The 11,542-nt window shown below is 36.2% G+C and overlaps 1 long non-coding RNA gene across 1 annotated transcript; it reads left to right on the top strand.

The window, feature by feature from the left end:
* The first annotated feature begins 262 nt into the window (after positions 1-262).
* On the top strand, positions 263-8,574 carry LOC131421765 (uncharacterized). Its single transcript, XR_009223948.1, has 3 exons — positions 263-661; positions 4,151-4,583; positions 5,416-8,574. It is a non-coding gene; the product is annotated as an uncharacterized LOC131421765 (long non-coding RNA).
* Positions 8,575-11,542: the final 2,968 nt, after the last annotated feature.

Here is an 11,542-nt window from a genome sequence, read left to right as displayed (position 1 = left end):
GACAGACCATCACCATAGATAACTCTGGGTATGGATAGCCTGGGAGGGCCCTTGCTAAACCCATTCTTTTCAAAGTTTTGTTTACCAAACATTTACATTTGTAAGGGAAATCTCCATGTATAAAGGTATCTCCGTCTCTGTACCAGGAAGAAGAAGGGATGACCTCATCTCTAGAAACTTATCAATGTGGAAGGTGAGGCCTTAAATCTGCATAATAAACTTACTCTTGTTTACTGTGCTTTTCTGGTAATCTCCCATAACTGACTCCTCCTACCTCCAACATCCTCCTTTGTCTTTAGATGAAGATAGTATTTAAGATGAGAACCTCTGCCATTTTGTTAAGTTACCTAGTTTTTCTGGGTCTCTCCCATGTATACATGTTATATAAAGCTTTGTTTGATTTTCTCCTGTTATTCTGTGTTATGTCAATTTAATTCATACACCAGCCAGAAAGGACCCAGAGTGGGTAGAGGATAGTCTTCCTCCCCTTCAGTATGGCAATGAGGATTGGGTAAAAAATTCACTGGTTGGATGCTCTTCACTTTTGGACTACTGCAGCTGAGAGGTCCTGGACCCCTGACAAGAGCTGGCAGGAGATAAGAGTTCTTACCATGTCGGTCTCCCGGATCTCTGCCTACAGGGTCCAGTGGAAGTGAGAGTGGTGAGTTTTTTTTTATTTTATAAATTTGGATTCGCAGGAGAAAATACTGGTGAAGCTAGCTTCTTGGACTCTGCAACTCTAGGATTTGGTTGAGAACTCATCGGTTAAGTAGATCCTTTTCCTCCCAGAGATAGTATTTTTCCTTTTCTCTGTCTTTTTTTGTCATTTGTCATAAGACACAGGCATCACTACATGCCTGCTATCTGGGTCTTGGCTTTGTGATCTCATTGGTCGCCACCATCTGGAGGATACATGTACTGCCATGCATCTTGGTGGCTAGTTGAGTAGACTGGGGTTCTGGGAAATGCTCTTTGTCCAGCTGTGTTTACTCTCGGGTGTTTGTCATAAGGGGTCCCATTTGCTCTCACAAGGGGCCTTTGTTGTCTCAACCTTTGTTACTTGTTGTGCTTTCTTATTTGGGGGAGTTAATTCTCTGGATCTCTTTTGGGGATGCCTCTTGCATCCATGATTAGGCTTTGGTATGAGTCACTATTAAGATTAAGATCCTACTTATCAATGTGGCCAAACAATGGATCATTTAAATTGGGAAAACTTCTAAATTGGGGAAAAAACTTATAAGAGCTCTCATCATAATTGTTTTATTGGTACCTATGAAGAGGCCAAATTAAAAAAAAAGAAAAAATAACTAGCCTTAAGACACTGACTCAGGTTACAATTAAATTGAGAAGATGTAAAAGTGTAAGTGTTGATAAGATTATAAAGGTTGGAATGTTTGAGTTAATTTTATATGAAAAGGTTATATCAACTTTGCCTGAGTATTTTTTAAAATGTCAGGCTGGGAATGCCTCCCCTGTCCAAAATTATAAGACCAAGACCTATTGATAAAGTCCTAATGAAATCTGCAATTAGAGGTATAAGAGGTGATGGAATTCAGATGAAATTTTGTAGAAAAACTGATGTATTTATGGGCTTTATGTGAAGTGATTTTATCTCTTTTTTGCCTGACTGTATTACAGACTGTATTGTGGGGCTAGACATTGTGTCTCACTAGGGAACATTTTCCCTGCCTGATTGTAAGACAGCATATAAATCTGCCTTTAAGACAGTGGTAATTAAACTTACAAAGGGGGGAGTCAATAGGGTTGCCTGAGCCCACCTGTATGAGATAAAAACTAGAGGCTAATATCAGGTGCTAATAAAGAAGATAATGGGAGTTTCCCCCACCAAGGTCTTGGGTTAAATTGTACACTTAGAAAGGTGTAGACTTTTAAAGGTGTGACATATTGTCCTGAAAGTTTTAAAGCATACAAATCTTCGATTCACCTCTTAAGTTAAATTGTTCCCTGATATAAAAATAAAAAACAATTGGAAAAAAAATGTAGCTGGAAGGGTGGGTCAACTTCTTTGTCATTCAAACTGTAATCCAGTTCTTTGGGGACCTGGAAGCAAATGTCTTTGTCTTACAAATCACTGCAAGCCTGGAGTTATGGCTCCAGCAGGCAGTTCAAAGTTCATTGGCCAATCCCAAAGCATCCCCTCTGAACTCCGGAGACTTGCACAAGTGCTTAACAAAAGCGGAGATTCCTAAGATTGAAAGAAAAAAAAAATGGAAAAAGAAGCTTTTGCAGATGCAAACTGCTAAAATTTTTAACAGAGGTTATAAAATCTTTGTTGCATCTGTCTGTTGTTTATGTGTGTGTCTCTATGTATGTTGCATGTGTGTGATATTTTACCTCTGTATGACATAGCCAAAATTAAGAGCTCTGTTTAGTTGACTTAAAGTAAGCGCTTACATGTCTATCAAGTTAATGTGATATGAAATAATCTTTGGTGAATGAAAGCTGGTTTAAGTTTGTTGGTTTGATTAAAATAGACGTGTCCTTAGAGTTATCAGCATGGGATATGATGCAGACTTGCAGCCTGAGTTTACTAGTTAAATAAGCTCACCTTGTCCCCGTTACAAATTTGTCAGCATAACTTAAAATGATGGCTAATTTTATCCAATGTCTTGCTAAGTTTCTTGGGTAATCTAAACATAATTGTGGGCAACAAATGATTTAGATGTGAGTGATTTAGAGTTTATAGATAAACTTTTAGCAATAATTATAAGTTGTCACATGTGTACTTAAAATAATTTCCAAAATCTCTTTGGTAACTTGAAACTTGAAAGTTTGCTAGGTTAATTTAAATGATAAAAATTCATTAAGTATTTAGGTCATTTTCAAATAAGATAAGATATTAGACATTGATTGCTAAATATAGGTTTATCTACTTTTGGCTTCTTATTACAGAAAACCTAAAAGGTATTTTGGGTCTATTGGTAATATGTCTTGTGTTTTATTAAAAGATTGTACCATAAAGTACCGTGTTTCTAGAAATTATGAAAAGTGTTTATAAATTTTCCAAGCCACGGAATGCTAATGTGAAAGAAAGTTTATAACTGTTTACTTAGTTTTTTAAAAATTAAGGTTTCTAAGGGTAAAAATTTTAATATGTGATTAAAACTAGTAAAAATTAAGGAAAATATGTTTGTATTCAAGAAAAGTAAGATATGTTTTCAGTAAAGAAGGTATAAAGAATGAATATATTTTTGTTTGTTTTGCTAAGAAAGATAAATTTGTCCTAAAATACTAGAAAGGAAGAAAGGAAGTCATGGGACAAATTCTGAGTATAAAAAGTAAGTGACAGAAAGTTTGTGAAAGTAAAACCCTGAGGAATTTTATGCATGATCAAGTTGGCTAAGATTAAACTAAATCCAATTAAGTAAATGAGTTTTAATATCAAAAGTAAGCTGGTGCAAAATTAAAATTTCGTCTTCTTTTTCTTAAAAGGATAATTTTCTTGAACTTTTTGTCTGAGAGGTTATAAAAGGTTTTTCTTTACCTTTGAGTAAGTCTACCTAAAAGACAGAAAAACTATGTTAAAATAACTTCCTATGTTCAAAAGGACTGAGGTCTCTCTATCAAGGTTTTTTTGACTATTTTAACTCTCTGTTTGCTCTTGACTCTTTTTGTTGTCACTTTGATTTAAAGGATAACTGAGCATTGTTTCACAGTGAGCATTGTATCCTACTTGATCAAGAGTTTTAAAACATTTTGATATTTTTGACAAGCTTCCACCCCAACCTCCCCAAAAAATATTCAAATCCTGAATGAAGTCTTTCTTTTGACCTGGAAAAAGAAAAAAAATTTTTTTTTACTTTGAGAATTTTCAGAGGGCCCCTGGGACTTCTCAAAGAAATTTGCTCTCTTCCTTTAAGGAGGAAGATACTAAACTTATTAGGCTTATTTGGTATGTAAAATTACATGGGAAACATTGTCAAATAAGTGATGATAAACCTTCTTAGGTGGTATTATGTGGGTAAATGTTATTGATATAAGTGTTTTAAAAATTGTATACCATTCCTAGAATTCTGATCTGTCCTGGTTATCAGTCATAATTCTGATTATTATTTTGAAGTGTTTATGTCACAGAAATAACCAAGTTTTGTTTGTCAATTGTTATTTTTAAATCTTTTTGTGTTTACAGACAGTTATTGTTTCACTCTGATGCTTTCACAAATATTTTCATCTTCAGAGAGATTCATGGAGAGGACTCTGAAATTTACTCTGGAATACAGGTTTCTGACAAACTTTCAGATTATAAAGCTGAACTGGGTAAGAAATTACAGAACTCTAATGGAAAAACTGACTTCATGAAATTGCTAACAAAATTAAGTTCAAGAGTCGATTACACAGGACTGAATGAACTGATGGGGATGATTATAATTTTTATGACTTTTGTTTGAAATATTGCTGATTTTTTCAATGTTTTGTTTTTTCAGATTTAAGGAAAACTATTTCTCTTTTCTCTTAAGCTAACTATGACTTATAGCAATTTGATGAATTATACTTCTATAAACAGAATGGAAACATTTATCTTTTTCTTTCTACCTAATCCCTCCAGAACTTGAAAATTCTTGGTAAGTGAATATTTTTATTTCATGGCAGAATAGTTCTTTGCATAAGTTCAATAAGAATCTGTTCTCCTTATAACAGGACACAATTGGAAACATTGGTTATATTACCAAGGCTTTGACTGGAATGTTATATTTTCAGAGAAATATACAGACTCAGACATGACAAGGCAGCTTTTGAGGAATAAAGGTTGACTTTCTGGAATAAAGCCACTTGGAAATATTGGCCTGATACCTTGTTTACAGAAGTTCCAAGCAACCTTAGCCGGATGAGTAAGGAATGTCACTTATCTGGCAGGTGCAAAGAACCTTGAAATATTTGCAGAAACCTCAAAAAGAGAGGAATTCACCCAAATCTCTGATGTTGCAGGCAAAATCTGATGACAAATCCTTGACTTGACTTTCCTGGCCTTGAGAGGCCTTTGAAGTTCAATCTGCGGTTCCTCATAAAAAGTTCCAGCAAAGCAGATTTAAAAGAGCCTATATGATCAGTTGCTATTCTTGCTGTACTTATGTAAATAATTGGGCCAAATTTATTGAAACTAGACTTATTTTCCAAACTAGTTCATCTTGATTTGGCTATCTTTGATAAAAAGGAGGGTTATTTTAGAGAGAAAAATTATTTCAGTGGAAACTACAGTACACATTTGTGGGTATTAGATCCTAGTTCTGTTAATTGTCTTTGAGGCTTTTGTTTTATATCTGTTGACTTGACTGGATCCTGAATTCTTCTAGTCTCCTTAAATATCTGGCTACAAATCTCCAAACTAACATTTTCAATTTTCCCATCATTTTCATTTGGAATCATTGACAACTGAACCTGCACTTTTTCCTGAAGCCCTGCAAACTGAAGCAGGACAACTTGATATAAACTTGAGAGAGATCACCACGATGGCATGCTTGTTGCTGTGTAATCCACTCAAGAGAAAGCTACAAGAAATCTTTAGATGCTGACATCTAGAAATCTTCTTAATTGGCTGTCCTCTGAGCTCAGAAACTGGTTTATAATTTGCTCCAACCATTAACCTTGTTTTTCTTTTGTTTCCATAGAAATCCTTCTTATTAAATATCTGATTGCTTGCTTCCACAATATAGGCCTAACTTTGGGAGCCCACCTGCATCACCGCTTTCTAAAATGAACTTAACTGGACTGATCTATTACCAGGACTAAGAAATGTGTTCAGTGAGATGAAACAATCTACCACTCAGCTTCTGGACTATGAAACTTCTTTAAGTTTCAAAAGGACTGTGAAACTTCTAGGGAAACTTCAGGGAACTAATGGGGTTCAGGGCAGGATGCCCCAAGATGTGCCACTCTGGTATGTGGATTATTTCAAGCTGAAGACAATAAAGGCTCAGAAGACTCTCAAAGAAGAGTTGACCTCCTCCACCCACTACTAACTGCCTAAAAGGATTTAAGATAGAAGGCCTCTCCCCAGGACAGGCCATCACCATAGATAACTCTGAGTATGGATAGACTGGGAGAGTCCTTGCTAAACCCATTCTTATCAAAGTTCTGTTTACCAAACATTTACCTTTGTAAGGGAAATCTCCATTTGTAAAGATATCTCCCTCTCTGTACCAGGAAGAAGTGGGGATGACCTCATCTCTAGAAACTTGTTAAGGCAGAAAGCAGGGACTTAAATCTGCATAATAACCTTACTCTTGTTTACTGTGTTTTTCTGGTAATCTCCCGTAACTGACTTCCCCCACCCCCAGCATCCTCCTTTGTCTTTAGCTTAAGATAGTATTTAAGATGAGAACCTCCACCATTTTGTTGAGTTGCCCAGTTTTTCCAGGTCTCTCACATGTATACGTGTTATAAAGCTTTGTTTGATTTTCTCCTGTTATTCTGTCTCATGTCATTTTAATGTGTACCCCAGCCAGAAAGGATAGGGTAGCCAGAGTGGGTAGAGGATAATCTTCCTCCCCTTCAGTAGCAATTTCAAACTGTAGCAGTCATCAGTTAATCATATCATTCAACAAAAAGCACTGTTAGTGCAGGTTTCTAGCTGAGCAGGGCACTGGGTGTTTCTTGAAGGATTGGGTCAGGGCCACACAAAGGTCCTTCACCCTGGCCTGCACTTTGTATCAACCCAGAAGCCTGAGAATAAGTCCTTCTAACTCCAACCTCCACCCTCTCCAATGCAGGAGTGAGCTTACATTAACACGTACAATAGAACAAATTTGTTAAGATTATGGGCTTTGGAGTTAGACAAAACTAAGTTCAGATCCAAGGTGTATAACCTTGGATAAATTATTTAACTTTTCTAAAATGCAGTTATCTCATGAAGTGGACACCTTCATGAGTACACTGCCGAGGTCTTCTTTCAATGAAGGACTGCTTGCCCCAGCCATTGGGAGTGCCATTGGCAGACAGCCTTCATGTCTCAGCCCCTTCTGGATTGCCTCATTAGAGAGGATCACCTGGTCCAAGACCACACCCCTTCCTGTGACCACCCACATCAATGACTAACTGATGCAGGAATATGAAATCCTGGCTTTCTTAGCCCAACTCAGGATAATTTTGACGGGCTCCCCTCACTCCAGAGTCACTGTGGGGCGAATGTCCTTGGATCTGCATTGCAGCTCAACCTCCACCTCTGCCCACACCTGCTTATGTCATCTTCCTTCTACTGGTGTTGATTCTAAAGTCACTTCTTAATAAACATTAAGCACATTAAACTCCATCTCAGAATTTGCTTCCCAAGAAATCAAACCTATTACATTCAAAAACAAACAAGCAAAAAGGTGAATGAAAACTCTAAGTGGCAGGAATTGTATGGATTCATTCATTTAACAAATATTTATTGGGCCAGACTCTGTTCTAGATGCTAAGAATACAGCAATGAATAGAGATGACTAAGTTTAAGAAAAGAGCTCATGAAAAGCATTGAGGTTGAAATCAATTTTTAGCTACAGTATTGATTGACTACTTGCTACAAAAAGAGAATAGTATTTCTTCCTCCCATCACCACTCCCCCATCTGCCTCATTTTTTTTTAATTGTCTAAGCTTAGAATATTCATATTATGTTCAGAAACCATAAAATCTTTGATTGTCAGTCTAAGTAGGTCTCAGCCTGTTTGAACCCAATTCCCATACAGGTTTCCTTCCATACCTCCATGCTGCCATTGGGAGCTTAGAAATCATTATACTGCTATTCCATTACACTAGATTGTAGGAAATTGTGAAGCTATTTAAAGTCCTATTCACCTGAACACCTCATGCATCAGTTTCTGCTTCTGTGCCCATGAAACATGGTAAATTCTAACACCCAATGAGTGTACACCTGCCCAGATACACCACACAGCTGTGTATTTACTGCGGTCTTGTGGCTCTAAGCTCTAACCAGGAGATGGGGCACAAGGTTTATTGGTTTTCAAATCCCACAAACCTATGGTGGTTTGCTGCTGCCATCCCAGGGCTCAGCACATAGAGTAGGACATGAATTCATTCATGTCCTCAGAGACTCAGGAATATATTAACTCTCCTCACTCCCCTCTAACCCTCCCAGCATAAGGAATCCACTTCTACTCTAGGGGTTCAAGAAACTAGCTCTTACCTTCCAAGATATTTTATTCTTGTCAACCTAAGAGCTAGACTTTTGACACTCAAAAGCCAAGAAGAAATCCCTCTTTTCTCTAGTATTTGCTGAAGCACCCCTTTTCTGAGCTATAAACATGAAAGACCTGAGAATTAGAGTGTGAAGAAAGCTAAGGAGGCAACTGAATGATCCAGGGAATGGAGGAGATCATTGGTTAAGTTTTCTGAATATCTCACCACTATACTTTGCTCTGAACCCCCTCACAGGCCTCTCTTCTCTGCTTGATCACTCTCCCTGTAGACAGCCTCCTTGAGCCAACCCTTTGCCTCTCCAATAGCGTGTAAACCAGGGTATTCCTTGACTCTCTCCTATCATTTTTTTGCAGTCTTGCCTTTGCCTGGTATCCTGTCTTGCACCCAGTGTTATATAATAATGCTGTGCATGGCCTCAGGAGGAAAGCAAATCTATGTATTTATCTGTATCTCCTGTCTCTTCATTTATCTTCTTTTTTTCCTCCACCTACCTCCACAATTAGCCCTACCTCCAAACGCTGGCACTGCATTTGTATGTCTTATTTACTGAAACACCATGTTTCCTACTCTGCCTTAATTGTGTGAATAGGACACTTTATATTTCTCTATTTCAAAATCACATTATATTTTACTTCTATTTAGACTTCAAATGACTTTTCTCTGTAACTCAAATACTTTCAATTAGAAGAAAAATCTCCAACCCAGAATGGAAGAAGATGTTTGCAAAATATATATACACAATATATATACACAATACAATATATACACAATGTATATTCAAGATTTATATCTTGAATATACAAAGAACTGTTACAAATCAATAATAAAAAGACAAATAAGCCAATTAAAAATGGACAGAGGATCTTAATAGACATGACTCCAAAGAAGATGTGCAAATGTCCAATAAACATAAAAAGATACTCAATATCATTAGCTGTCAGGGAAATGCAAATCAAAGCCATAATGAGATACCACATCACACCCAATAGAATGGCTATAATAAAAAACACAGATAATAACAAGTGTTGGCCAGGATGTGGAGAAGTTGGAACCCTTGTACACAGCTGATAGAAGTGTAAAATGGTGCAACCACTTTGGAAAACATTCTGGCATTTCCTCAAAGGATTAAACATAGAGTAACCATTTGACCCAGCAATTTCATTGCTAGGTACATACTCAAGAGAAATGAAAACAGTTGTCCACACAGAAACTTGTACACAGTGTTCAGATCAGCATCATTCAAAATAGTTTAAAACTGGAAACAACACAAATGTCCATCAACTAAGGAATGGATAAACAAAATGAGGAATAGCCATACAACATAATATTATTAGGCCATAAAAATGAATGGAGTACTTATACATGCTACAACGTGGATTAACCTTGAAAATATTATGCTATGTGAAAGAAGCCAGTCACAAAAGACCACATATTGTGTGATTGATTTATATTAAACTTTCAGAATAGATAAAGCTATAAAGACAGAAAGTAGATTAGTGCTCACCTAGGGCTAAGGTGGTTGGGAGACAAGGGGGAGTGATTGCTAATGGGTATGGGATTTCTTTTGGGGGTGATGAAAATGTTCTAAGATTGTGGTTGTAGAACTCTGTGAATATAAAAAACCATTGCATTGTATACTGTAAATGGATTAATTGTACTGTATGTGACATATCTCAATATAGCTATTATATAAAAACAAAATTCTCCCATGTACCTCAGCATTCATGTGTTCACTTAATAACATTATCCCATTTTTCACATTGCTTTGTAATTGCCATGTGTGATGAATATCTCCTCATGTCTTCATAGCCTAGGATAAAGCAAATTAAAAGAATAATAACAGAACTTCCAACAACTTGTAGTCCATATGGATACAGATGAGCACCCCTTCTGCTATAAACCCATAGAAATTCTGAATCAAATGTCACAAAATAAAAATTTTAATACATAGTCAAACTTGTAAAAATGAAAAGGGAAACACCAATCCCAACAGTAAAAAGACAATCAAAACCATAGCAATGATACCAGCAGATGTTGGGTAACCTATGGAGGTATAGACCCTGATGAGTTCTTATGCCCTCTTGGGAGTAAAGATGAGGGTTCTTCCCACAGAATGTGGAGGAGTCAGCACTCTACTCCAAATATCACCAAAAGTCTGAAGCCTTGAAGAACTGCCTCATCATTTAAAAGGGAATTTTAAAGGAAGTTTGCCTCTATCCAAGCCTTTGGATGGAAAACAAAGTACTTGAGGCATCAAACCTAAATCCTGTGCCATGCACAGGTAGGTATAGGATGAAAATTGATGCTGTGAACATAAGAGAGAAGCCCAACCTGAGATAATGACGTAAAATTGGTTGAAGGCCATTGAAACAACTAGGGCACAACAAAGGCTACTTAAAACTTCTCTGTAGAGACTCTCACTAACCATAGCCCCAAGAACTCTCACTAGGTAAAATACAATCCCTACTGAGGATAAACTTCCAGTTAAAATGATCAGTTACATAAGGAAAGAAACCACCACGAGGGAGAGTAACCAAATGAACAAGTAGAAGAATTAGCACACCAAGAATTTCAGATAATATAACAATATGAAAGAGTAATAAATATGGTTCAAATCATTAAAAAGATAAAAGAATGTTTGGGAATCATACTGAAAGAATCCAATATTAGGAATAAAAGAACAGAAAAATTTGAAAAAGCACATCTACCTCTAGAAATGAAAAAAGTAAAGTCACTGAAATAGAAAATTCAATGGATAAGTTAAGCAGTAGATTAGAAACAGCTGAAAAAAAATGAAAGGAAATATCTTTTCAGTTATATTTATGTGATGCATCCTGGAAATGCATCCTGAAATTTTTAAATATAAAAAGATGGAAAATATGAACCAGATTAAGAGACATGGAGGATAGGATTAAAAGGTACAACATTCATCTAATAGGAGTTAAAGAGTTACAAAATAGAGAAAATGGGAGGGGGGAATATTCAAAGAGATAGTGGCTAAGAAATTTCCAGTGTTAAAAATATTACTTTTTGTTTTCAAATACAGTGTTTAGTACCTAAAATATAAAATATTCTTCAGGGACAAAAGCTCTGCATGTTTATTTGCTTACACTTTTAAAATATCTATATAGTATATAGGAAGAGTCCTTTATGTGGTAAATAGAGTAAAAATAACTCTTTGTAAAAGCTGATAAACAAATTATATTCAATTTGATATTTATCCCCCCAAAACAGACAACTGCAAAGACACTTGTAGAGAGTTTAATCAGCAAGTTGAAAAATCAGAAATACAACCATGTTTTACATTATAATGTTCAACTCTCTCAGGTTTTTTCACAAACAAGGGGCCCGCAACTTAAATGCAAAAGTAAATTTTACAATGACCAA

The sequence above is a fragment of the Diceros bicornis genome, chromosome 25 (genome assembly GCF_020826845.1).
Source record: "Diceros bicornis minor isolate mBicDic1 chromosome 25, mDicBic1.mat.cur, whole genome shotgun sequence".
Classification (NCBI taxonomy): domain Eukaryota; kingdom Metazoa; phylum Chordata; class Mammalia; order Perissodactyla; family Rhinocerotidae; genus Diceros; species Diceros bicornis.
This window is presented reverse-complemented; position numbering and strand designations above follow the sequence as displayed.